This window comes from Astyanax mexicanus, chromosome 25 (genome assembly GCF_023375975.1).
Source record: "Astyanax mexicanus isolate ESR-SI-001 chromosome 25, AstMex3_surface, whole genome shotgun sequence".
Lineage (NCBI taxonomy): Eukaryota > Metazoa > Chordata > Actinopteri > Characiformes > Acestrorhamphidae > Astyanax > Astyanax mexicanus.
The window spans coordinates 19,558,980-19,584,631 of NC_064432.1; the positions used below are offsets into that span (position 1 = coordinate 19,558,980).

Consider the following 25,652-nt stretch of genomic DNA (forward strand, 5'->3'; position numbering starts at 1 on the left):
TCACATTTTTCCCCCCTTATCTCTGCTAATTCCTCTGACAGCCCACAGATAAATTCACAGCAGTTTCAGCGCCTGTCACGGCTCGTGGAAATCCCAGAGAAAAAAAAAAGAAAGAAGAAGAAGAAGAATCTCTCTCTCTCTCTCTCTCTCTCTCTCTCACTTCCTCCACCCCCTCTTTTTAACTCTCACAGACTATTTCCAACACAGTGGGACCCTGGGCTCAGATCCCATAACACCAGAGGTGGCTGGTCAACAGAGGAAACCATAGAGAAGTGTGTTTCACTAAAAACAAAAAAAACAAAAAAAAAAACAGAACACTTCGCTCATACATATGACGGCTAAAGGAGCATTTCAGGATTTATACAATGTATATTAAATATAGGTCTAGTGCATCCCTTGTATGTTATACCAAAGATGCAACCCATAAACAACTAAAACGGAGAATGTTACAAAGCAATCAGTGAAATTTTATTACCAGAACCTAAACTTGAACCTAAAATTAACCTACACATCAGGCAAATCCTAAAATCTACCCTACTCATGTTCTACACCTCAACCTAAACAAACCTAAAGCTTAGAAAATCCACAACCTAAACTTAAATGATATCAAAACCCACAACTCAACCTACACTTAACGTATACCTCAAACTACACTAGATTCTAGATTTCTATTACGAAAATGTTTTTTTCACTTTCAGTTTTCGTCATTTTGTTTGTTTTCGTTAGCGATAATAACCTTGGTTACTTAGATATATTGTGATTAACACGCCATAGCTTCATATAAAATAAAAATAGCATTAAAAACAGATGCCTAAAGACTATTTTCTGGAACCCTGACCCGACCCTAAACTCTTATCAGAACATTAAGAAATTACGTTTTTGTTTTTACTGAATTAGTCACAACGCGGGACGTGCAATGTTACCCATCGCGTATGCTCACATCACGATGACAAAGCCTAAACGATATATCGTGCAGCCCTAACCTCAACCCAAAACTAATTTTAGCCTACACCTCAACCTAAATGTAGCCTACACCTCAAATCCTAAACCTAATCCACATCTCAAGCTAAACTTTACCATTACATATCATGCTAAATTTAATCTGTATCTCAACCTAATCCTAACTTACTATAGCTAAACACAAACGAAACCTATACCTTAACCCAACCCTGAATTTACCTACATCTCATCCTAAATTTAAACTTAACCCACACCCCAAACAAAACTTACATTTAACCTACACCTCATCCTAAACCCAAACGTAACCCACGCCTCAGTCTCAATTTAACCTTTATCTCAACCTAAACTTAACCCACACTTCAACCGAAACCTAACCTACACCTCAAACTCTCAACATAAATTTAACCTACTAAACTTTAACCTAAACCTAAAATTAATTAAAAACCAGGATAAATTTTATAAGCTTGTTTCTTGATTTCAGAAGATACAATAAATGAACAGGTGCCCAAACTCTTCTACCCACATACTGTATTTTAATTATTCATATACATTCTCTTTTTTTAACATTACATATGTTATAATGTATGGATGAAAATTTACTATTTCTCTTTTGCCATTTCTCTTTCTCTCTCCCCCCTTCACACTCCTTCACCCTTTCTCAACATCCCTCCTACCCTCTCCCCGTATGTGCTCCTGTTGACTCGGTGAGAGACTGATCGAAAGTGTCAGAGAGAAATGGAAAAAGAGGAGAGACAGAGGAAGAGTGAGGTAGAGCGAGCAGGAGACTGGCAGAGAGAAAGAGAGAGAGAGAGAGAACGAGGGAGATGAGTGAGTGAGTGAGAGAGAGGGAGAATGAGCAACAGACAAAAGCAAAGAAAGACAGACAGAATGAATCGGCCTTTTTCACTTCATTGACTGCAGTGTCTTCTGGTTCAAAGGAGATGAGGCAGTGACTCCACCAACCCCCCCCCCCCCCCTCACTTGCTCGCTCGCTCCACCTTACTTTCTGACATTCATTAAACTTTCCCCCATCTGTCCGTCTACGGGTGCTCCTGTAACTCCTGCCAGAAAGACAAAAAATCATTCAGAGAGAGAGAGAGAGAGAGAGAGAGAAAAATAAGTAGTGTGAGAGAGCAGGAGAGAAACAAGAGATTGAGAGGACAAAAGAGGGATAAACTAAAGGAAAAAGAGGGAATAGAGAAGAGAAAGTGTGAATGGATATAAGAGAGAGATGGAGAGAGAGAAGTAAATGATAAAAACATGAGTAGTAAGTGGAGAGAGAAGAGGAAAGAAAGATCTAGGGGAAAAGGAATAAAGAGCTTGAGAGAGTGAAGGCAAAGATAATGAGGCGATGATAGATGCAGTAAGAAGAAAAGAAAGGATAGCGTGAGAAAGAAAGAGAATAAAAATCAGGGAGATGTCTCATTGGGTGTTCCTCCTTTTTTCTGATTCACTTTTCACTCTTCATCATTCTCTGTTCTTCTATCTTTATTTCTTCTTACTTTTCACTTTTCCTCGTCATTGATTTCTTTTACTTTCTTCTCTCTCTCTCTTTTCTTTTATCACTTTGTCTCTAATTTTGTGTAGGTGAGAAAAGATGAAGGGATAAAAGAGACAGCAGAGAAAGAAAGAAAAGACGGAGAGAATAATGTATTTCCTTCCTTCTTTCTCTTGTGCCCTCTCTGACTCTCTATTCTTGTTCTTTCCTTCAATCTCTCTCTCTCTCTCTCTCTCTCTCAGAGTATTGGAGATGATGGTGTTGCTCTAAGATAAATAGACTGTTATTATCTTTAATGATGCATGGATTTCATTAAAACATTCACAGTACATTCAGTAGCATGGGTCATGTAATAACTTTGGGAATGTAGATTGTGTGTGCATGAGAGAGTGAGAGAGAGAGAGAGAGAGAGAGAGAGAGAGAGCAAGCATTAAGGGATGTGGAATATAGACATTTGAAGTATTGTATGTTAAATAGTATTAGACTTAAATTAACATTGCAATTTCATTTATGATATCTGAATATGTTTATCAGACATGAAAGCTTTAGCGAATGGTCTACCATGAGACTAAGGTTTTATAATATACATCACTCAATTTCACAAACAATCACCAGCTCCCACCTGCCTTTAAAATGTGAATGTGTGTTTCTTTCAGATTTCAATGCCAATGGGCAAATTCTGCAGCGCACTTAAAATATATATGCTACTAATCAAAAGTTTTCGAACACCCCAATTTTTATTGTTTATTCTTACCATTTAAGCTTTTGTGATAAAGGAGGCTTGGAAATTTATCCAAAAAAAAAATAAAAATAATTTAAAAAGCCTCATTCACACTTCAAAATAATATAATAATACCATGATATAACTTTTCTAATTATATCATTATAACTAGAAAAAGACACAGAAATACAAACTATTAAAACTTAGTATAAAATAAAGCCAGAAAGAGGTGAGTATTGTCTCCTAGACATTCAAAAGACTATTGGAGACTGGAGAAAACTGGAACAGGAGGAGGTCTGGCTGACCAACATGGCAACACCTTAATCTCAGCTTAATATTGAAGCATGTATATGGTCTCAGTTTCAGCAATGAAGAGAATTGCAGTAACAAAGTAATTGCTAAGATGACTACATAAAAAAATCAGCTTGTCTGGACTATGCAATGTAAAGGGAATGTAAACAAAAACCAATACTGTGCAAATACTCAACTTTTAAAATTTTAACTTCAAGGCTGTACATTAGTATATTGATTGATCTTTTGAATATATGAGTTTATGGTAGACCTGAACATGAGCAACTAATTCCAGCCATCAGACATAAAAGCTTTTGGTTTATTGTTCACCTTGTCCCTTCCACCTTAAAATGCTGCATATGTTACATTGTGCCTGTAGTAAGTGCTTTAATTGCTTTTTACATATTTCTACTTATTTTGTGCAGAAACTACAAACAGTCAACATAAAACTACACTGGATTCTTTTTCAAATGTTCAAATGTGTCAAAGATGTTAAGTCCAAAGGACCTCAAAAAAAAAAAAAAAAAACATCTTCAGCAAAATCTTTGTGTGAGATACTGCACAAAATAAAGTGTAATTACGAAAGCCATATAGCAGTTACTTACACGTAGCGCTGTGGCATGTGCAGGTGCTACCTTAATAAGGTTGCAAGCCACATAACCCCCCACCCCCCACCCCCCATAATTCGAAAGCTGACAGCATGGACGACTATAGACTACAGTGAACACTTAATTCCTATGAGCGTTTTTTTTTTTTTATTCTTATCTCATTCCTCAACAGCTAAGTAGTGGTCCTTATAAATGTTCATTCCACAACTGTATCGTCACAATACTCGAAAAGCACACGTCTCAGCCAATTGCACTGAGACATGGCAGACTTTCCACGACCTTCCAGAACCTTTTTCCGCAACCTTCCACATCCCTCCGCGCTCTCAGCTAACAGTCAATGAAAACATGACATCATAGGGCCTCCTGCCCAGTTTCTCACAAAAAAAAAGGAAAAACATTCTGAGCTCTTTCTCAACAGCCACCTCCACTACTGACATCCTGTACGCCTCACAGCTGGCCTCTACCTTTTTGAATCAACCTGAATGTTTTTCTTCACTCTTTTTTTTTCCTAAAGGTGGCCAGATGTTTGGCATGGTGAATGGAGCAGAAGTCCCTGGGCTGTATATTATTTTGTCAATGCCTCATAACTCACAAGCTCACGGCTGGTCGCCCAGGTGCGGTTTAAGCTTAGCTGTGAAATGTGTGAAGAATTTTTAATGTGTGATCATTATTAACATGGTCACAAATTCCAGGACCAACGTGCATTAGCCTTGATCAAGGGAATGAATATCTAGCATTAGAAATTAACTTCAGGATCTCTTTAATAGTCATATAAAGTGTGTGTGTGTGCATCAAACTTGTATGTTGCACGAGTGCTAATTTTTAATAGTTGGTAAGAAAATAGCTTTGGAGTGGTATTTGTGATCCAGAGCATCCATATAAATAAAATTTATATTTAACTATAAAACTGTCTACCACTACACGCCTTTTACACACAGGTGTATTGGGCCCCACAAATTAATGTGCATCAAGTCATAGTTTGTGTCCTCACATTGCCACAGTAAACATATACGAACCAAGCTTTTGAAACAGAAAAGTGAACACATACTGAAATTTTGCATTTAATCTGGTAAATTAGGTAAAAGTACTAAGTAAAGTCATTAAAAGTTTAAGTCCGCCTTAAATACTGCCACGATGTTAACACAATTACATTTAAGGTCTTTAATAAAATGTTTAGTAATCATTTTTAGGTGATTAAAGGTGCAGATATAAAACATACAGTATTTACAGCATCTGTTGTGGACTGTTGGACAGCATCTGTTGATGTTCATTACAGAGTGCTTTTAAGTCTACGCCAGTTAATCATTTATTAATTTGATCCGCAACTAAAATTCAATTTAACTGTACAGTTCTGGCTATAAGACAAATAGCTAAGCTAGCTTTTTTTTTTTTTTTTTTTTTTTTTTTTTTTTTTTTTGCATTGTGCTATGGGACCCAGTGGCTTTCAGTGGCATACAATGAGATCAACTTTGTCCTGTGTGGGAATCTGTACTCTGATCAGCTACGTCAGAATTAATGCAACAACACTGTTAATGATACTAAAATACTAAAATTATGTAATTTTAGCAAGAATAGAGTTTAATTATAATAACAGTAACAGTACCTGCAATAACTGTGCTGGTGGAGTCGTTTCTGGCTCCTTCTGCTCAGCATCCCTCACTTTCCCGCTCCCTCTCTTAGGCTGTAGCTCTGCAGTTCTGGAGTCCGGTATCCCACACTCTGGCACCGCAGCCGTTTTATCTGCATTCTGTAAATGAGGTCAAATGAACAAATCAGATATACAATTTTTTTTTAATGTATTAGCGTGTAGTTCCTTTAAGTCATATTTGAGTAGCCTAGAAGCTCACGAAAATAACCTCAGGTGTGTGACTGTTTATTATGTTTCTGTTATAATTTTTAGGTGAATAAAATGTACAGCTATAAAATATAGTTACAGTATTTACAGCATCTGTTACTGACTGATATTCATTACAGGGACCTTTTATGTCTAAGCCAGTTGTTCATTCATTCATTTGCTCCTTAAATGAAATCAATTGAACTGCACAGTTTAAATACTTTGGTGATGAATAAGATTAAATACAATTAATTTTACCCTAAAAAAAAAAATAATAATAAAAGATTCATCTCTTTCCTTGTTTATTTGTGGGACTGCGTCTACGCCTGCGCCAGTGTTGTAACAAGTTATGATACCCATCCCTACCTGCTTCCTAGTGACACTGCATGTGCTGACCTAGGTTACATTTTTAATATTTCCACATGTTTTCATGACAATTCTGTTTTTCTGGGGGTGCATTAAACAACTGGGTCTTACTGTTATTACACAAAAGTGTAAAGGGAAATATATATATATATACACAGTGAGCGGCTAAATATCAGGGAAAGAAACGCAGCGCCACAGTACCTCCAATGAACGCACTGCTGGGTCGGTTCTGGCTCCTTTTCCTCAGCGTCCCTCACTCCCCCGCTTTCTCTCTCTCTTTTGGGCTGCAGCTCTGGAGTCATGTATCCCACTCTGTGACTTCAGCTCCAGCTACACAGCAGGGCGCTGTAGAGTCCAGTATCTCTCGCTCAGCAGTTAATTGACGCTGAATTTTCACTCCGAGCTCCTCCGGCTGCTCCAAACAAACAAACAAGCTAACCGCTAACTAGCTGCTAGTTAACAAACTAAGCTCATTAGCTAACTAACGGTTGCTAAGCGCTCTTAGCTCAGTAGCTTAGCTTAGCTAACTAACAAACTGTTAGTAAACTACTCAGTGAAAACGGCACTACACGGCGTTAAAAAGGTCCACCAGACACTTAAAGCGAGTAAAAGCAGAGTTTTTTTTACTTTAAAAGCTGTTTTTTTGTTTGAGTAAAACTATTTTTAAAACCCTACTTAGCCGTTCCTCTGGTCTCTCTACCTCTGGCTCACTACAGCGCGACACGCCCCGCCCCCCTCACCCAGGAACCAATAGAAACACCCAAACCGTGAGAACCTGATAGACGGTCCAATCATAAAGAAAATAAAGCAAAACTGACAGGTGTTCATGGGTTAGACTGTACTGAGCACATGGTAGAAACTCTGATTCAACCAAACCCTGAAGCTTTTATATGTACTTTTACCCCTAAATAAACATGTATGTAAAATATATTAGTTAAATATAAGAAAAACGGAAATGTCTTAATACTACTACTAAGAATTAAAACTGCATAAATACAATTATTATTATTATTATTATTATTATTATTATTATTATTATTATTATTAAAACATTGCTGTTTTTCTCATTTTTGGCTATTACATTTTTCATAGGAACCACAGCCATTAACGTCTTACTAAGTCAAACTTAGAAAAAAACTATTAAATAATAATTTTATTTAAAAAAAAAGAAAAAACATATAATTGTTATTTTGGTGTTTATTCCCCTCTTTTTTCAAGAAGCTACATGATTGTTATTTTTTCCTTATTATTGTTTTAACCCTTATTATTTAATTCGTTTTAGCTCCATTTAAATTTCTTTTGGTCTATTTTCCTTTATAAATTTAATTAATTAGTTTTTTTATTGTCTTTTTAATTTTTATATTAACTTCTTATCTTCTTTTTATCTTAGTTTCTTATCAAATAAAAATACAAAACTTTTTTTTCATATGTACATATGCACCATTTAATAAACATATCTATTATATTATTAAAATATTGCAAGTTTTCTCACCTTTTGCAACTATATATATGTATATATATATATATTACATAGCAAACTTCTGAATAAAATATATTTATTTATAAAAAAAATTAATTAATATATATAAATATAAATATATATAATATAAAATAAAAATATATATTGTTGTTTTTTTTCACTGTTTTTATAGGGGCTACTCATTCTTTATTTATTTTAAAACAAGCCAATGCTTATCCAGTCTCTTAAGCTTTAGTTATATCCTATATATCGATATATAGACGAATAGCACATACATTATCTTAGTAAATTTTTACAGTGCTCAGATTTTATTTATTCTTAAGTCAATAAAAGAAGGGAGAATAGTAGAAGAACAAAAAATTGTCATATTTTGGTTCACAAAGTTCAGAAAGGAGGGCCGGTTATAGAAATAGTAAGATTGTAGGTCTTCTGTAGGTTTAGACCAGGTCTCCAGCTGCTAATGTACAGAAGGACCATTTGACAGAAGATGTCCATTGTCTTCCATTAATTTCAGTGTCTTTGAACCAATGATAAAGGGGTATTCCAGCCGTTTTTGTTAATGACACGACCAAAGCTCTCTTTTACAGTAAAAGCACTTTCTGTCTTTTGATTTGATTCAAGTTCAACAACCTCTTCATAATTTAATATGAATATAACATTAATACACTCCAGTAAAAATATATTACATCAGTGAGTCCTGGGATTGAATGAACCTGTCACTGGTTTACTTGTCCTTCCTTGGAGCACTTTGGTGGGTCCTGATAACTGCATACCAGGAACACACCACAATACCTGCTTGCTGTTCTAACTCAGATTAGACTGTGTTCTTGCTAACATACTAACTACCTGTTGGCAGGTGACATGTTAATAAGATCAATCAATGCTATTATTCACTTCCCATCAGTGGTTTTAATGTTATGGCATGCAGATTGTTTTTGCAATAAGGATCCACAAGATGATCTACTCAGTATGTCACAGGGGAGAAGGCTCATGTTTAGCTAATCTCTGTGGGTATTTGCAGTCAGTAGGCAGCCCTTTGGATGATTAGCAGCTAATGCCCTGGGATTCACTTGGATCGATGGACGACTGGTGTGTTTATGTCTCCTCTCGTTTCTCTCAGACGCTTAAGTGTCCTCCGGGTTTTCTCCATTCGTTCAGCTCCGATTGACACTCTAGTCCCTGAGGAGATGATCAGGAAAAGCTCACGAGCAGTGTAAACTTCAGTGGGAGCAAAGCTGAGATTATCGTCTCTCAGACGAAAGACAGATGCACTTCAAAAAACAACTAAATCATGTTAAAAAAAGATGGGAGAATAATCAACAGAAAGGGAATTAAACTCCACCTGAAACAATTTAAATATGTTGGTAATCATCAGGTCAAATAGAGCTGAAGGTTTTCAATATACATTAGAAATTTAATTGAAATATATGCAAGCCCATGCCTGACATTACAAAATCCAGCATCTGTTTTTTTATAATTATTCAATTATTTGTCTCCTTATTTAATGATGTTTAATCATTTTAAAATGCTAGTTTTTTTGACATACTGTTGTCATTTTGAGATTGTAAGTTATTATTTTTTATATTTGGGACACTAAGTCATCAGTTTTGAGATTTGCTTTCTTATTATTTTTGGACTCCAAGTTATTATTCTAAGATAATAAGTCATTTAGAGATAAAAAAAAAAAGTCATTAGCTTAAGATGCTAAGTTGTTATCTTGAGATAATACATCATTATTTTGAGACACCAAGTCATTATGTTCAGAAACTACATCATTATTTTATGAAGATAATTGCAATCTTGAGATAATACGTTATTATTTTGAGGCAACAGAACTAATAGTAAATTAGTTCAGTAATTATTATGAGACAATAAAATGTATTTTTGAGATGATTAGTCGCTTGTTTAATGATTTTTTTTATTATTATTATTATTGTGAGAGATGGGAATGGAATTTCAGAGCAATCAGCACAGATAGAGGGTCAGATGAAATTGATAGAATAATTCAGAGCAGAAGAATGTTGTAAATGAGCCCCAAATAAAATGAGAGTGAAAAGAATGTGGCTGCTTTTTTAATGTGGCAGTTTGTTTGTTTGTTGATGTATGAGGAAGGGTGCAGGATCTGGCATTTGATTTGATTGTTTCTTGAAAAAAAAAGGCTTTGGCTTCGTTGAGGTGGGCAGCTCAAATCTGATGTTTCTTTCAACAAGGAAAGATTTTCTGCCATCTCAAAAAAGCCACATTAAATCTTACTTTTTCCAAACTGATTTAAATTTGATTTAAATGTTTTTATACTGGATTTCTATTCTGGTCCAGAACTAACTAGCATGACCATGTGGGTTTATCTGTATGGCTAGCATGACCATACTGGTTGACCAGCATGTTTAAGATGCTTACATCTGGTCCAGTTAGTTTTAGTTTTGCACAAAATGACTTAGCTATATTCTACTGTCATTACCCTGATGGCATTAATCTACAGTTACAGTAGATAATCACCTGGGGGGGTGATTATCTCAGAAAGTATAACATTTTCTGAGATACTGACTTTTAGGTTTTCAATGGCTGTAAGACGTTAAAAGGAATAGATATTTGAAATAGATCACTCTGTGAATCTATATAATATGAATCTATATAATTTAAATTAAAACTTTTTGAGATGCACCTATACATTTATGGGTCCTGGTTTTCGGCGTATGGCGCAGCTGTCCTGCTTTAGGGAATGCTGAACATCAACATCTGATTTTTGTTTGTTTTTTTTTCTCATAGTGGAAGGCCACGGCACTGCAGGCATTAATGTTTGTCCTCCTCTCGCACTCCCCCGTGAAGGGCTTAGTAATTAGCTGATGAGAATTAGGTTTGCTAAATTGAGAACATGATGAACTCTACAGTGCTTTGGACACCCCTGTTGTTTTCACAGTGGAATCACCCAAGTTGAATAAAGGTCTCAAGAGTTTAATTTAGATTACTCCTACGTTCAAATTTGGTTCAGTTGAAGTCTGTAGGAGTTAATCCAAACCTGGTGCGGTGTAGACTCACGGCTAAGCTAATTACAGTGTTTTCATTACATTAGCACGGGCTAAATAGTAACGTGGGTATTATTACTTCCCCCCACTTAAGGTCACTGTAGAGTCTCTCAGCTGAGTCACGCTCCAGCCTCAGGGAACCCAGAGCCAACAGGGTAAAATATTACCGGAGAAAGAACAGCAGAAATAACGGCATCTGGAAGGAATGATCGCACGCCAATGTATTTACGGGATACAAAAGAAGCAAAGCCCATATGGTGAAACAGAATCGGTGTGCGAGTGATCATTTGTGTTTTTCCATCTTTTTCCTCTTTTTTTTTAGCATTACCTCATTGTGTGATTGATTTGTGGCACTGCACCTGCACACACACACTTCCAAAGGCGTGGACCTCCTTCCAGCCCAAATGGAGAAAGCTTTTACTCACCGGGGAGTAAAGGCTAAGCGTTTTCTTGTTTTTCACACGACCCCTACAAGTCATGCTTATGGACGTATGATAAATACTTCCACATGTCAAGACCGGGGCCATTGATATTTATGATATTTTAATGCTATTTCTAAACGGCTAGCGGGGTTAGGACTAAAAGGAGTAATGTAATGAGCTTATTTAATTCAAATGTGTGTATACAGTTTCTGCAATAATAATAACCAGTACCAGTTAAAAGTTTGATCATACCTCTTCTCATTCAATGTTTTTTCTTAATTTTCTACATTGTAGATTTATACTGGATCCATCAAAATGACAAAAGAAACAAATGGAATTATAAAACAAACTAAAAAAAGTGTAAAACAAGCTAACATACAGCTCTGGAAACAATAAGAGACCACTTAAACATTTTGAGTTTGATCTTACCAAACTAAAAAATCACATTCCATCAAACCAATCTGAACTGCTTGAATTTTTGCAACAGCAGTGGCATAAAGTTATCCAAAAGCAGTATGTAAGACTGGTGGAGGAGAACATGCATAAAATATGTGTTAAAAACAGGGTTATTCCACCAAATATTAATTTCTGAACTCTTAAATCTTTAAAAATATGCAAATACAATCTCTAAATGACAATATTTTTTATTTGCAATTTGGGAGAAATGTTGTTCGTAGTTTATAGAACAAAACATCAATGTTCATTTAACTCAAACATAAACCTATAAATAGCAAAATCTGAGCAACTGTAGTGGTCTCTTCATTTTTTTCTTGTATTTTCCTAAGCTGTATGTTTTATAGATACTTTAGATTCTTCAAATTAGAACTTTTTGTTTTGATGCCAATGTTTCCCACCCTCTAAATTATTTTATATAAATATAGACTTGATAACAGCAATTTTGCAGGTTGCAAGAGGTTCCCAGTAATCATAAATATGAAGCTCACTGTAAACTCTTAAGAAGAATATCCAGTTAGGGACCTTGGGTGTGAAGGTGTTCAAGCTTCACACCAAAGCAGAGAAACACCAGCTTGCCACAAAAAAAAGCCTTCAGCGGGCTCAAGCCATCATGAAATTTGACTAAAACTTAGATTGGTGGTAAAAAGCAAAACTTAGGTCTAAAATTTATTTTGTTTCACCTTTTGTCACAGATTCTCATTCTTGTAATTCAAGACCCTTTGTAATGGATTAGTAGTGTAGTGTTCAAACATCAACCACTAAACTATTCCTGATTACAAAACAAGTTGGGACAGTAGAAAGTAGTAAAATAGACAATTTGATTAAAACAACCAAAGTAGAGTATATTTACACCATATTCTTATATTTTGATGAATAAACATATCCTAATAAAACCTACCAAAGAGGTATACGTTAACATTCATTTTATCTACTGGCTACATCTACTGACTTTTTGTCTTCATTGGAGTTCCTTTTTAAAAATCGCTCCATACTAACCACAGACTGAACATTTGAAACGTCATATGATTTTGATTCACAAGCCACCATAATCATACTTTTATTAATGTTCTACACATAATAGAGCTTGGTGGGTCCCAGTTTGAGACCATGCTTCATATTACAGTTTAGTGATTGACATGCTAGACTCAATACATTTAGACCAATACATTTAAAATAACCACACACACATACACACACACACACACCTGGCTCTTTAAAACATGCTGACTTGCTAAGTTATGGCCTTTTCAGTTATTAGCAAATTCACTGCTAGGTTTTGATATCTCTAACAAAAATAAAATATTGCCCTACAAAATCTGGATGTAAATGACGTTTACATTAGCTGCTTTATGCAGTGCATATAATTTAAAGTGCTTTAATGAAAACCCATCAGTTCCACTGTATGGTTAAGTAAATAGTTCTACATTTAATGAAACGCTGTAAAGATCACTATCGTTAAACAAACATTAAACCTCCAGTGATGGAGCGCCACTCTAAGAGACTAAAGCAGCAATTTAGTGAATGCCAGCATGCTAAACGTCAGTGATTACGCACATATTCCGCCAATCTGTTTGTTTATTGAGAGGGATAATTCAATATCCCTTCAGAATAATGCCTTTCCGTGCAAGAGTATTCTAACGACGACCAAAGGCATGTTTTCCCAGTGTGCCTGAAAGGAGAAAATGAGTAAAACAAACGTACTATCACTCAGCAGCATGGCAAAATACACCACCGCAAAACAAACACCCATCACAATGGAGCTCTTTACTGCTGCCCAGTCTTAACCCAGCAGTCTGGGGTTTCCTGTTGATTTTAGATGAGAGGAACACAGTGGAAAGGGGGGGGGAGAGAGTTGAACGAGGCTACTGTAAAGATGTAAACCTCCTCATTGTAGGGTGAAATAACAATGCTTTTGTCAGACACAAATACACCACTAACAGATCTTTTTTTTCCATATACTGACTACAAATAATGAGTCATATGCATCCTTGTGTGGTTATGCCGCATTTTGTACTACCAGTCCAAAGTTTTAGTTTTCCAGTAGCAGTGCTGTATTGCAAAAGACAAGCTGCTTTTTAACTGCTGAAACTGAGACCTAGTCCATTATTAAGCTGAGTTAAAGGCGTTGACACGAGGAGTTGCCAGTTTTCTCCAGTCAAGATTTTGTAAATTGTAAAACTAAATACTAAATACTATGTACTTTTTTCTGTTTTTAGTTTATATGTTTTCTTTAAAGGCTCTGGAAGTTTACTGCAAATTTTGTAGACTAGATTTTGGACCATTTAAGGTTACTGATTGGACCTGAAGAGATTTATTGGCAAAAATAAAGGTGAAAAAATGGGGGTGTTCTAAAACTTAGTAGTGTAGATATTCCATGTATTCCACATATTTCACAATTGTTTGTTTTTTTTAATTGTTGCTGTAATATAGTGTAAGCAAAGTCATATAACGCTGAGGCTAAATTGACTTATGAAAATCGTAAATAAATGTTTTGGGCCCATTCTCCAAGCTTTTGCAGTGTCAATCCCAGGTGATGCCACAGATATCCATGGCTAGCATGACTCTCTCTGAGTGAGTAGGAAATGGCCTTCCCTCTACCAAAGACCATGTAGGCAGTAATGATGTTAAAAGTTAGTTTTAAATCATATGAAACGATGTATGAGTCAACTGTTAATATATTGCATGATGCACCATAACTGTCTCTGCTCATTTTTATGTGGATACATTCTGTTTGAGTGCCTTAAAAAAAATATTGCACTGACAGACTGACCTCTGAACCCCGAAGGTCTCAACACAAAACAAGTTTCACTCGCTTTTATGTGCTTCGTGTTTAGGAGTTTCAATGCCGCCGGGTTCGGAGAGAACATTTCTCTTATTTCTCTTTTTACCCTGCAGCTATCAATAGGGATGCCGTACTGGAAACACAGCAACGATTTATCATCTTTTTATTCCGGCCAACCTTTCCTGACAAAGTTAAACTCTCACAGCGTAAATCGTCTCTGATGTTAGCACACACACACACACACACACACAGACACACACACACACAGACACAGTGTAGGTGAGGAAACAGAAAGGAAATGAAAAAGAGACAAGACAGTGCAGAATTCAGGAGTATATTTTAAATGTAAATCCGCAGTGTTGGGAGGTTTTATGATGATTTGGATCCAGTATGAATCTGCAGTCTATTTCTATGTCTGACTATGGTTATTGTGGAGTAATTTAAATCCAGTATGAAGTTGGACTCTTTATATTTGTAAACAGTTTGACACTAAATTGTGAAATAATTAAAATCCAGTATGAATCTGCAGTAAGTTTAGTTTCTCTTAACCTGGCAGTAATAATTATTTTTTGATAGAGTTTGAGATTAAATATTGTGGGAAAATTCAATATGAATCCAGTATTCTGTAGTATAACCTGTAGTGTGTTTAGTTTTTAACAGTCAGACAGCAAGCATTGTGTAGAGATCTAAATCCAGTATGAACCTGTAGTATCGTTACAACTGTATAGAGGTTTGAATCTGGTATTATTCAGAGTCCAGTATGAATCTGGCAGTTTGTTAAAGTGCAAGGTAAGCTCTCACCAGTTCATTAGGACTGTCTTAAAGCACAGTATGACTGTAAATCCATCTTATCTGTGGGATTTGGGAAAACTGCAGAATGTTTATTCCAGTCTAAATGATAAAAACAGATGTTAAGCAAGGTAAGCACAGTCCGAATCGCTCACATCATCACCTGCAGGACTTTTATTGTCCCGAGTCAAGTGTGAAACGTGGAACATGCTCGGTTCTAAGCCGCTGGGGAAACTGCTTAGCCGCCACATGCTAATTTTACCGCCGTTTCGCATTTACTTGTTGATTTATTTACAAACTGTTTGGGTCAACACTGTGATAAATGTGGCACACACACATTTACAGCCGCTCTTGAGGATAATAATCTAAAGGGCAATTTAGAGTGCATCGTTTTCCCCTTCGCATGCTGAATTAATACCCCTGACTCTTTCCTCTTGAGGAGATTTTATTCTGGCACAATTATTCATGCACCCTGCTCTTTCTGTCTCTCTCTCTCTCTCTCACACACTGTCTCACTCTGTCTGTCTCTCTCCCCTCTGTCCACTGGTGTTGTTTGTGCAGTCTGTCCAGTAATTGCTCTTGAACATCTCTGAGTTTTCCTGGGTCTTCATCTTCAAACTGCAGGGAGCCATTAGTCTTCCCGCGGCCCCTTTTAGCGCTCGACAACTGACATTAATTACAGCACTTAGAGCGGCTTTTAATTACACTCAATTATGCTTCTCGTTTAATAACGAGTGGCCCGAGCTGATAGGTAGATTGATAGTCTGATAGATTGGTGAGAACATCCTTTTGTGTGCGTTCCAAAATTAACGTGGTAATTATGGAGTTTCTGTGGCTGGCAGAATGGAGGGGGCCGGACTTTTTTTCGACACGGCAGAAGGCCGTCAAAAAGAGAGGAGCAAAAGAGAGAGAGAGAGAGAGAGAGAGAGAGAGAGGGGCACAGGCAGATATGGGTGGCCGATTTTATTCAATGGCTTTATGAGGAAAAATCTGAAATCCAAGAAAAAAAAAAGGATACTTTGCACAGACCTGTACGTGTTTAAAATCATCCAGACGTTATGTGTTAACAGGAAGCGAAGGACTGTTCTAATGTAGCGTAGCAATAAATCCAAAGCTTTCAGGATGTCTACATCACTGGAAATGTAAAATAGCTTTTTGTTAAATTGGCTTGGAAAAGCCACCTTGCTGTTTTTCATAATCTTTTTCTTCTCATTATTCTTGCCATCATTTTTTTTATGTTTCTCATCCTACAGCTTATTGTAGAACTTAGAACTTAGCGATACTTATGTACAATATTTTTCTGCTCAAATTTTTCCCAAAGAAATCAATTTAAAAGTTCCCACAAACTATTGTCAAAAACCAACTGCCTCCCAACGCCTTAGAAATCAATAAAAGATAAAAAAATAAGCAGCTGCCAGCAGCACATCAGCGTCCACTACAGATATGATAACAACCACCTAGCAACCACTTAAAAGCACCGTGGCAAACCCCTGAGCAACTGCCTAGAAACACCTAAGCAACCACCTGTAATACCTTAGCGACTGCCTAGCAACACCTTAGCAATGACCACAGATATGGTAGCAACCACCTTGCAACCACTTAACTGCACTATAGCAAACATCTCAGCAACTGCCTGGAAACACCTTAGCAACCACTTGTAATACCTTAGCGACTGCCTAGCAACACCTTAGCCACAGATGACCGCAGATATGATAGCAGCCACCTACCAACAACTTAACAACACCTTAAAAAACAACTTGGTAAACCTATAGAATCAGCTCTTTATACTCTTCTGACAAAAACACATAAGCAACATTTTTAACTTAAAGTTTGTTCACAAACTTTCCCTTTCTAGTTGTTATTACACATGCTACATTTAAAGCTAAAAACAACAGAATTGCAACCCATTCAGGGAGTAAATGTGTGATCTATTAATGCGAACCTTATTTGCTGCTTTAGGCTGATGTATTTCCTGCACAGTGTGTGCTAATTATGTGTAATTAAGATAATAGAGCACAAGGGGCCCTAAAGGGACCCTATAATGTCTAATTGTGTTTCTTTCAGCATAGTAAGTCAAATAATAGAACTTCTCTACATGGATGTAACATACCATGAACCTGTTACATCAGTCTTGACTCTTTACATTTTCACTCCTAATATACAAATCTGGCAATAAACAGTACATCATGATGGTTACTTCAATAGAATATGGTGTTGTTGATACTAGAAAGCAGCACATCACCTCCAGACTCTGCCAGTTATGGGAATAATTGGGTTGAGTTGAGAACCAGACCTCAGAAACTCATGACTGCGGCTTTTCTTCTGGCAGTGTCCGCAAACGAGGAGCTCAAACTTGGCATATCAAGAAGTAAAAATCATGGAGGCAAATGGGCAGACTGCGGTACAGTTCCTCATCTGAGAAAGAGCATCAAACTTTTCGCCAGAACTCACGCTATATTCACCCAACTCTTTTTTTTATGGAATTCAGTTCTTAGTTGCTTTGGATAAGACGGTCTGAATTAAATAATACATGTAAATTTAAAACGTCAAGCCTTCAAACTATTCCCTTCTTTCTGTTTCCCAGAGTTTAGCTCCAACTCAGACGCCCCAAAGACAGTGATTAGTCTAGCTGGGTGAGGTGCGTTAAACTTGGCTTGCATCTAACTGGGCAGGATGGTAGACTTCCTGGAGCAGGTTTGCTGAACCAAACACAGTCATTAGACTGGTTTCCCACCTGAGTCCTGGGGACTCAATTCACTGCTAATTGGGTTTTCCTTGCTCCAGCACATCTGATTCAGTTAATGAAGGCCTTCATAGCATGTTAGAGAGGGGAAAAAAAACTGCAAAAGTGCATGAAATGCGATTTTTAAAAGCCTGCGAGCGAGCAGCTCTGCTTTAGATGTTTTAAGCAGAGGAATAAATGAGGTTTCTGGTTTCTTTAGGATCTTATGCTACATATTTTATTTTACATTTTGTTGTGTCTTTACGGTCAGCATGAATTATAAAGCAGAACGCACTTTTCGTACTTAACTTTATGTACTGGTATTTCTGTTATACAGGGGGTTTAGACAGGAAAACATTATGGGTGTAGCGCTGGACGATATGGCCAAAATGTATATCATGATATAAATATGAATATGAGTAGTATAAAAACCACCACCTATGGTGTACATCACGACACACTGACACTGCCAGACTGCTGTAGTCTACAGCAGGGGTCCTACCTATCCCAGAATGTCAGGGAGTCTCATGCATTTTAATAGGGGGTCCCTGATGCCCCAAATTCTATACAACATTCTGACATCCTGCGATGTCCCCTCTTATTAAAAAATAGTGATGCAATCTCTGTCCTCTATCAACTAATAGCACAGCAAACTCCCCTTATCAGATGCTGTAAATACTGTATATCTTTTACAACACTACACCATTTTTATACATTTGATGCACATTTATTCATCAAAAATAATAGAAGATGGTAACACACTCCAGAGATTATTATCAGGAAATTCTAGGCTATATAAATATGTCTTAAAGAGTTACTACACTCGAAGGTATTTTTACATTAATAGTTGAAATATGTTCCTCTGAAATAATTAAATACTCCAGCCCTGCTTAAATTGCCTAAATTTAATGTTTGTTTATTTATTCCTCTGCACATATCCTGAGTGTATCCTGTGTCTCCGCTCCCGTCTTCTGTGTGTTTATCTGTTTTTTGAAGTTCCGCCCCCTTGTTACCTGGTACCACGTGTTCCCTGTTTCCTTTCTCCATCTGACACAAAAAAGTAAAAAACTGGATGTTTTTTTTATTTTATTGCTATCCATTTTTACTAATGTGGTATGGCTGGAGGATTGTTTTTTTTGTAGGATTCAGATATGGTTATATTGCCTGAATTAATGTGTAGGGCTAGTAACATGGCATTAATATAATAGCGTCAGAGTGCGCACATGCCTGCCTGGTCACCAAGATATTAGTGAATTGGGACGCCGCCACTGTGAGTGGAACGCAGGTAAGAAGTGGGCCTGGTGCAGAGGGGGAAGATAAAGGCAGACGCACCCAGGTGAGCTCACCTCCACTTTGGGCAAAACAAAGAGGGCGTCCTATTGTTTGGCGTGGCACTGTCGTTGCTGGAAGAACTCAACTCGGTATGTGGGATATACATATGTGAAACTCAGTTTTTATAGTTTGCTAACGGATAAAGGCTAAAGCTTATAGGATGTGTCGTGATGCTATTTTAATTGTTTTTCTAGCGTATATGTACTGTTGGGAGCTACTAGCCCGGAGGCAAGCTGAAGAGTGTGTGTTGCTGAATTATACGGTAGGTCGCTGGTTTTATTACTCGTATCTGACGGTTACTGGGTTTTTTCAGTTATATGTAACTGTATTTGGTCTCTTTAGATTAGGTGGTTGCTACCTAAGGCGGGTGTAACGTAGCCTGTACATCCGTTGGGTATGTGTTATAATGAAGTTTTTTTACTTCTAAGTCATTCATTGGAGCTTTAGTTATGGTGTGTGTGGGTGTTCGTGGTGTGTGTGTGCATTAGTTGGAGCCTACTGAGTAGGGCTGCAGCTATCGATTCTTTTTGTAATCGGGTACTCTACTGAAAAATCAAGTAATCGGATAAAACATTTTTTTGGTTAAAGAGCAATTAAAAAGGCATTTCTCTTAATAATGAATGACCAATTGGTTTCCTTGTTTAGGAAAGGTTATATTTTTAAATTCACAACATACATTTCCAAATTGCAAATACAAATAAATAAAACACAATAAATAAAAATAAATACCACAAGTAAAAAAAATACATTTAATTGCATTACTTTCAAATTAGGATTTCTTGTAAATATCAAATATAAGGTATAAATCAATAAAAAAGACATAAACATCGTCTTTGTGTTGTGCATCTTAGCTTCTGAACAGCAGAGACGTTGTCAGTTCTGCCAGTGTTGGATCAGTGTGCTGCATTCTTTTATCGAGCCGCTTCTCCAAAATATATCAGGACCTGTGGAATAATTGTGATACAGAAGTATTACAAATGTGGGTTTTTCTTTATTTATATGTTGGACTACTTGGGTCTAATTACATCACTAAGACTAATAACTCTAATAATAAGTTCATGGCCGTGCATTTATGAACGCTAAGATTGACACCTATCGCATTGGGGCACATTAGACACTAGTGGTAATTAATATTTTATCCAATAAATAAGAGACACACTTCCTTATATGAACAACACAGTGTTCATACAGTTTTTGTCTCACCGGCCAAATGTACTCTTAGATGAAGAAATCATGCATTTAGTTTCCAGCATTAAAACGCGCTGTTTTGGGAGGCAAGGACGCACTGCACCGAGTACAGGTCACAGTTCGAACATAAAATGCTTTTATTCCTTTAAAATCGCTGTTTTCCCTCCCCATATTCATTTTTCCGCTGCTCAACTTAAACCTCCGTCTCCTTCTTCCCGGGCGAGGGTGACGTAACGCTGAGCGCGTTGTCAAAATAAAAGTCTCTCAGTTTTTAAATTAAATTAATTAATTAATCGATCAATTTTGTGAATCGATTTATTTGATTTACTTGAGTAATCGTTTCACCCCTACTAATGAGTGATTTTCTTGTTTTTGGGATACAGTTACGGAGCTGGGGGGCTTCTACTGCCTTGATGCCAACAGTATTTGGCGTTTGGTATGTGTGTTTGCCTCTATCTGTCTAGGTGCATGGATGTGTATGGGTGCAGCTATAGTGCTATTATTAAGAAATAACCAGAGTATGTCCTGATTATCATTGATTGCTGCGTACATATTTAATTATATTATGGTGTTTGATTATATTAGGAGGTTAGCTAAGCAGTTGTACTGGATATTTTATGTATGTGGATACATTTACTTATGGATATTTACTTGTATGCCTAATTTGCACATGCTCTCAGGGCTATAATGGTAAATTTTACCAGTCCATGTTATTGTTTGTATTTTGTTATTGATTTTTAAATATGATTTTTGATTGTCTTTTTTTGTAGAGTGGGACCACAGTCTCCCTCCCTATATTTTAAGTTTTACGGTGCAGAGTTTCTTGTTCTTCTGAATCAGACGTGATACAGCTAGTTATTGTTGAGCCACTGTTTATATATGTTTTTAGTGATTACCTATTTCTTCTCTGTACTAATACTCTGGTCAGATCTGGATGGTTGAAATTATTTGTATGTTTTTGTTGTAAAATATTGTAATAACATATCACAGGCCGGTTATTTTTGGAAGTTGTATATTTGTATTTTTTTGTTTTCTTTTGTTTGTGGTTAAGGGGTGGACTGCCCCGGTATTCTGGGTTGTGGATTTTGTTAGACAGTGTTGTTGTGGCTTGCTGTGGGTTTTTTTTTGTTTTTGTTTGATAAGATTAGAGAGTGTATTGAGGTAGATTGTGTGCTGTGGTAGTGTGTGGATTCTGTGGGTATGGACATTCCTTGACCACACTATTTCTTTTGGCCTGTGATTGCTATAGACTTGTGTAGTTCAACCCAGATCTGGTACAGTAATTTTTAATAATAATTATTAAAGTGTTTCTATTTTTAAAATATTTTTGTCATAAAATAAAAAAAAAATAAAATAAATAATAGTAGTCGTAATAGCTGGGTGTCTATATGGGTACACTTTTAATGTGTGAGTAATACCGCATTAGGCTTTAATTAATATTGGGAACACTTATTATGATCTTGCTTTGGGAGTTAGGCAAGATCATAATATGTTTTTTTCAGTTTAATGAGGAAAATATTTGAAAAACATGCAAACAATGTTAGGCTTCCCAGATCCTCCAATACTTATCTGATTTGTGGCTAAGAATAATAATACAATTTTTATAGAGTAATAAGGGCAGAAATTTGTGTTATCCACATGTTGACCAGAGGGCCTTAGGGTTTTAGACATAACAACTGTATTATATAATCTGAAATAATTTCAAACAAGTTATATGATATGTAGACTATGGCTATAGTTCACGCAAGCCTTTAGTTATTGACCTCAGAACACTGAGAATGCAGTTAGCGGCTCAATGCTAGCTAACAGTCGAACTCAGCAGTAAGGATGAAGGGCGTTAGCTTGGATGCTACTGTATTCTGAGAAGAATTCATAGCTGGTGTTTAATATCAGAATGAAACTCTAGCACATGTTCAAATGTGTTAAATTCATCAAAATTAACACAATACATTGACAAAGCCTAGTGTTTTGACATCAGACTGAACTTTTTACACAGTTTAGGTGTTATTGACACAGGGCCCTTTAAAGATGAGTTTACTTCAGACTTGCTCATGTGATTTTGGCACTGAACGATAAACTGTTATCTACAGCCATGGGCTTTAATGGCTTCCACAGCCAAAAACATTAGCAGCCATGCCAAGGCCTGCATGTTGTGTGTACTTTTAGTCCATGTTCAAAGATAACAGTGTTTCTACACAGTGCCAGAAAACACCAGCAGGTATGTTAGAGATTGCGGAACAACTCCACACACACACAGTTTAAGGCTTGTGATGATTTAGCCCTGCAGTTAGCATTATGCTATTTGGTAGGGAATAAGCTTCCATTATGCATCAGCCCCAATTAGCCTTGTAGCTCCAGTGCACAAGTAAAAAAGTAAAATACAGACACTAAACATGTCTTGACTAATCGACCAACTATGTAATGATTTTTTTTTTCTATGAAACGTAAATGATAAGCACCATAAATGCACTTCCAGCATGTTCTACTGCATTTTTCCATCCATTTTCTTTTTTTAAAACACGCTTCAGATGCTATTTCGCTTTTCCAAACGCCATATAGAAACACCAACATAACCACAATCTCTCATAAAAGGCCATAACATCATCTACGCCCTGTCTGCCAACGTCAGTGCTGTAGATGCTTTGTTTGGCGGGAAAAGCATAACTGGTTCCACGTTGAAGCTCCAAAATAAAAACGTGCGACTGATCTCGGCGACAACAGCGATGAAAATTACAGATGAACAGCTATAAAAGTGCTGAGTGAGCGGCCGCTGCGGTCTCCAGACGGTGCTGGTCAGTTTACGTTTGAAAAACAGAAAAACATATGGGGGGAAAAAAGTAATAATTCTTAAAGTAAATAGTCTGCGCTACATTGAATTTAAAACCTCAGCGACTTCAAAGCAGGCATCCTCAACTGCGAGGAAAAAAAGAGAATAAATAGGAATAAAATGAAGTTAAAGTGAAAGAAATAGTGACTTTTTCCATGGAATATTGACTCAGAATAGAAGATGAAGTTAAAATCCTCTGTTCTCAGGAATAACTCTTTATGTACATCTACAACACACACACACACACACGCACACACACACACACTCCAGCACAGCCATTCAGACATGAGCGCTTCACAGCTCCAGTCAACAGTAACCGCTTTAGAAACTGTTTCAGCAGAGGGAAAATATGAAATGATGTCAGATGAATTATGTCATTGTTAAACCGTAATTGCATCCAATTTCTCAATTTTATTTGACACAGAGCACTTCCCCCTACAGGCTCCTTACTCATGAAGCTCAGCCAACGTGATGATGACCATTAAAAAAGGTCATCACTGAAAAGAGCGTGAGAAAGCACAAGGTTAGTGTTTCTAATAAAGTGGCCAGCGAGTGGAAGCCCAAGGTAGGGGTTCTTATAAAAAGTGTCCAATCAGTAGGTAGAAACACAGAGTAGGTGTTTTTAATTTAAGTGGCCAGTCAGTAAATGGAAATATAAAGTGGGTATTTCAAATAAAGTTGAATAAATTGTTATAATAAATTGTTAAAATAATAAATTGTTAAGTGTGGAATAAAGTGGACATTCAGTGAGAATTATGAGGTATTGCATGCATTTCTAATAAAGTGTTGAGTCAGTGAGTGGATGTTCAAGGTAGAGGTTTCTAATAAATTGGCCAATAACAAGCTAAGTGTTTCTAATAAAGTGGCCAGTCAGAGAGTAGAAGTATAAGGTAGGTGTTTCTAATGCAGTGGCCAGTCAGAGAGTAGAAGTATAAGGTCTAATGAAGTGGCCAGTCAGAGAGTAGAAGTATATAGTAGGTGTTTCTAATAAATTGGCCAATAACAAGCTAAGTGTTTCTAATAAAGTGGACAGTCAGAGAGTAGAAGTATAAGGTAGGTGTTTCTAATGCAGTGGCCAGTCAGAGAGTAGAAGAATAAGGTAGGTGTTTCTAATAAAGTGACCAGTCAGAGAGTAGAAGTATGAGGTAGGGGTTTCTAATAAAGTGGCCAATTAAAGAGTGCATGTGCAAGATAAGTGTTTCTAATGAAGCGGCCAGTCAGAGAGTAGAAGTATGAGGTAGGGTTTCTAATAAAGTGGCCAGTCAGAGAGTGTAAGTATAAGGTAGGCGTTTCTAATAAAGTGGCCATTCAGGACTGCGTTTTGAATTTTGAAGTTTTGCGTGGGTGGTAGGAGCTGTGGGTGAATTTGACTTGATCCATATGTTGTTTCACTCCATGTGGTTCCGCTTGGCCAGACGGCTGGTCACGTGACCTTTATCCCAGCATCACGTTTCAGAAAATCAGATTTTGCAGCATCTGTGATGTGCAGTCATCAACATAAAACTGACTGTCAGAAAAATAAGCAGTTTGGCGTGGTCATTGACCACAGCAGAATATGATCAGTCCAAGGTCACGGTGGGAAATCCAAACCGGGGAGCCGAAAAAGGCCAACGCATACCATCAAAAGACTGGGAGGAAAATCACAGCAGACTTTAGTGGCTGTTTAACATTTATTGCTTTTTATAAAATACTGCGTACAGCCCCGGGTATTAGTTTATTGCTTATTTAAGAGGGATTAGTTACAGTAGGCCTATGATAGCAATGTCATCACGCTTAATTTAATATACCATTATTTGTGAAACTGTTCTGCTTGTACGGGTCTTTATTTTCAAACGTGGTTCATTTGGCATTAGACTAACGAAATGATCTAAACTCTTTACCTATTTTATTTGTTCTTATTTGTACTTTTCTGTACTACTGAGGATTAAAATGCTGTGTTTTACTTATGGTATGGTATGGTCATTTTATTTAAATCTATAAATGCCAGTCTATTCTTTAATATATACTATATGTGCAATCAAAAGAGAGATTTAGTACAACAATTTAGTACAGTTATAAATTCATTTCTATTTCATTAGGCAAAATAAGTATTTGATCCTCAAGCAAAATGTGACTTAGTACTTGAGAATCCCTCGTAGGCAAGCACAAGTTTGAGCTCCCTCCACAGAGGTTTCCAGAGACTGACTAATTTCTCAATCCTGCAAAGCAAAGTGTGTTTCTTGGTGATTGTGCTCCCCGCTCCCTTGAGATCATTAACATGCTAATCCTTCCTTCCTCAATATCATCCTTACCCCAGAAGGTGAGATCTTGTATGGAGTTCCATAGTAAGGGTGAGATTAGGATTACTTTCTTA

The 25,652-nt window shown here is 36.8% G+C and overlaps 1 long non-coding RNA gene across 4 annotated transcripts in view; it reads right to left on the minus strand.

The window, feature by feature from the left end:
* LOC111195232 (uncharacterized) overlaps positions 1-7,014 on the minus strand; it is a 48,317-nt gene extending 41,303 nt beyond the window's left edge. For 2 of the 4 annotated variants that reach the window (XR_002651554.2, XR_007429558.1), the window contains exons 1-2: positions 6,480-7,013; positions 5,682-5,825 (exon numbers count right to left, since the gene is read on the minus strand). This is a non-coding gene — a long non-coding RNA (uncharacterized LOC111195232). Of the gene's footprint in view, positions 1-5,681; positions 5,826-6,479 lie in introns of all 4 variants that reach the window. The other 2 variants (XR_007429559.1, XR_002651555.2) reach the window with 2 other exon arrangements.
* Positions 7,015-25,652: the final 18,638 nt, after the last annotated feature.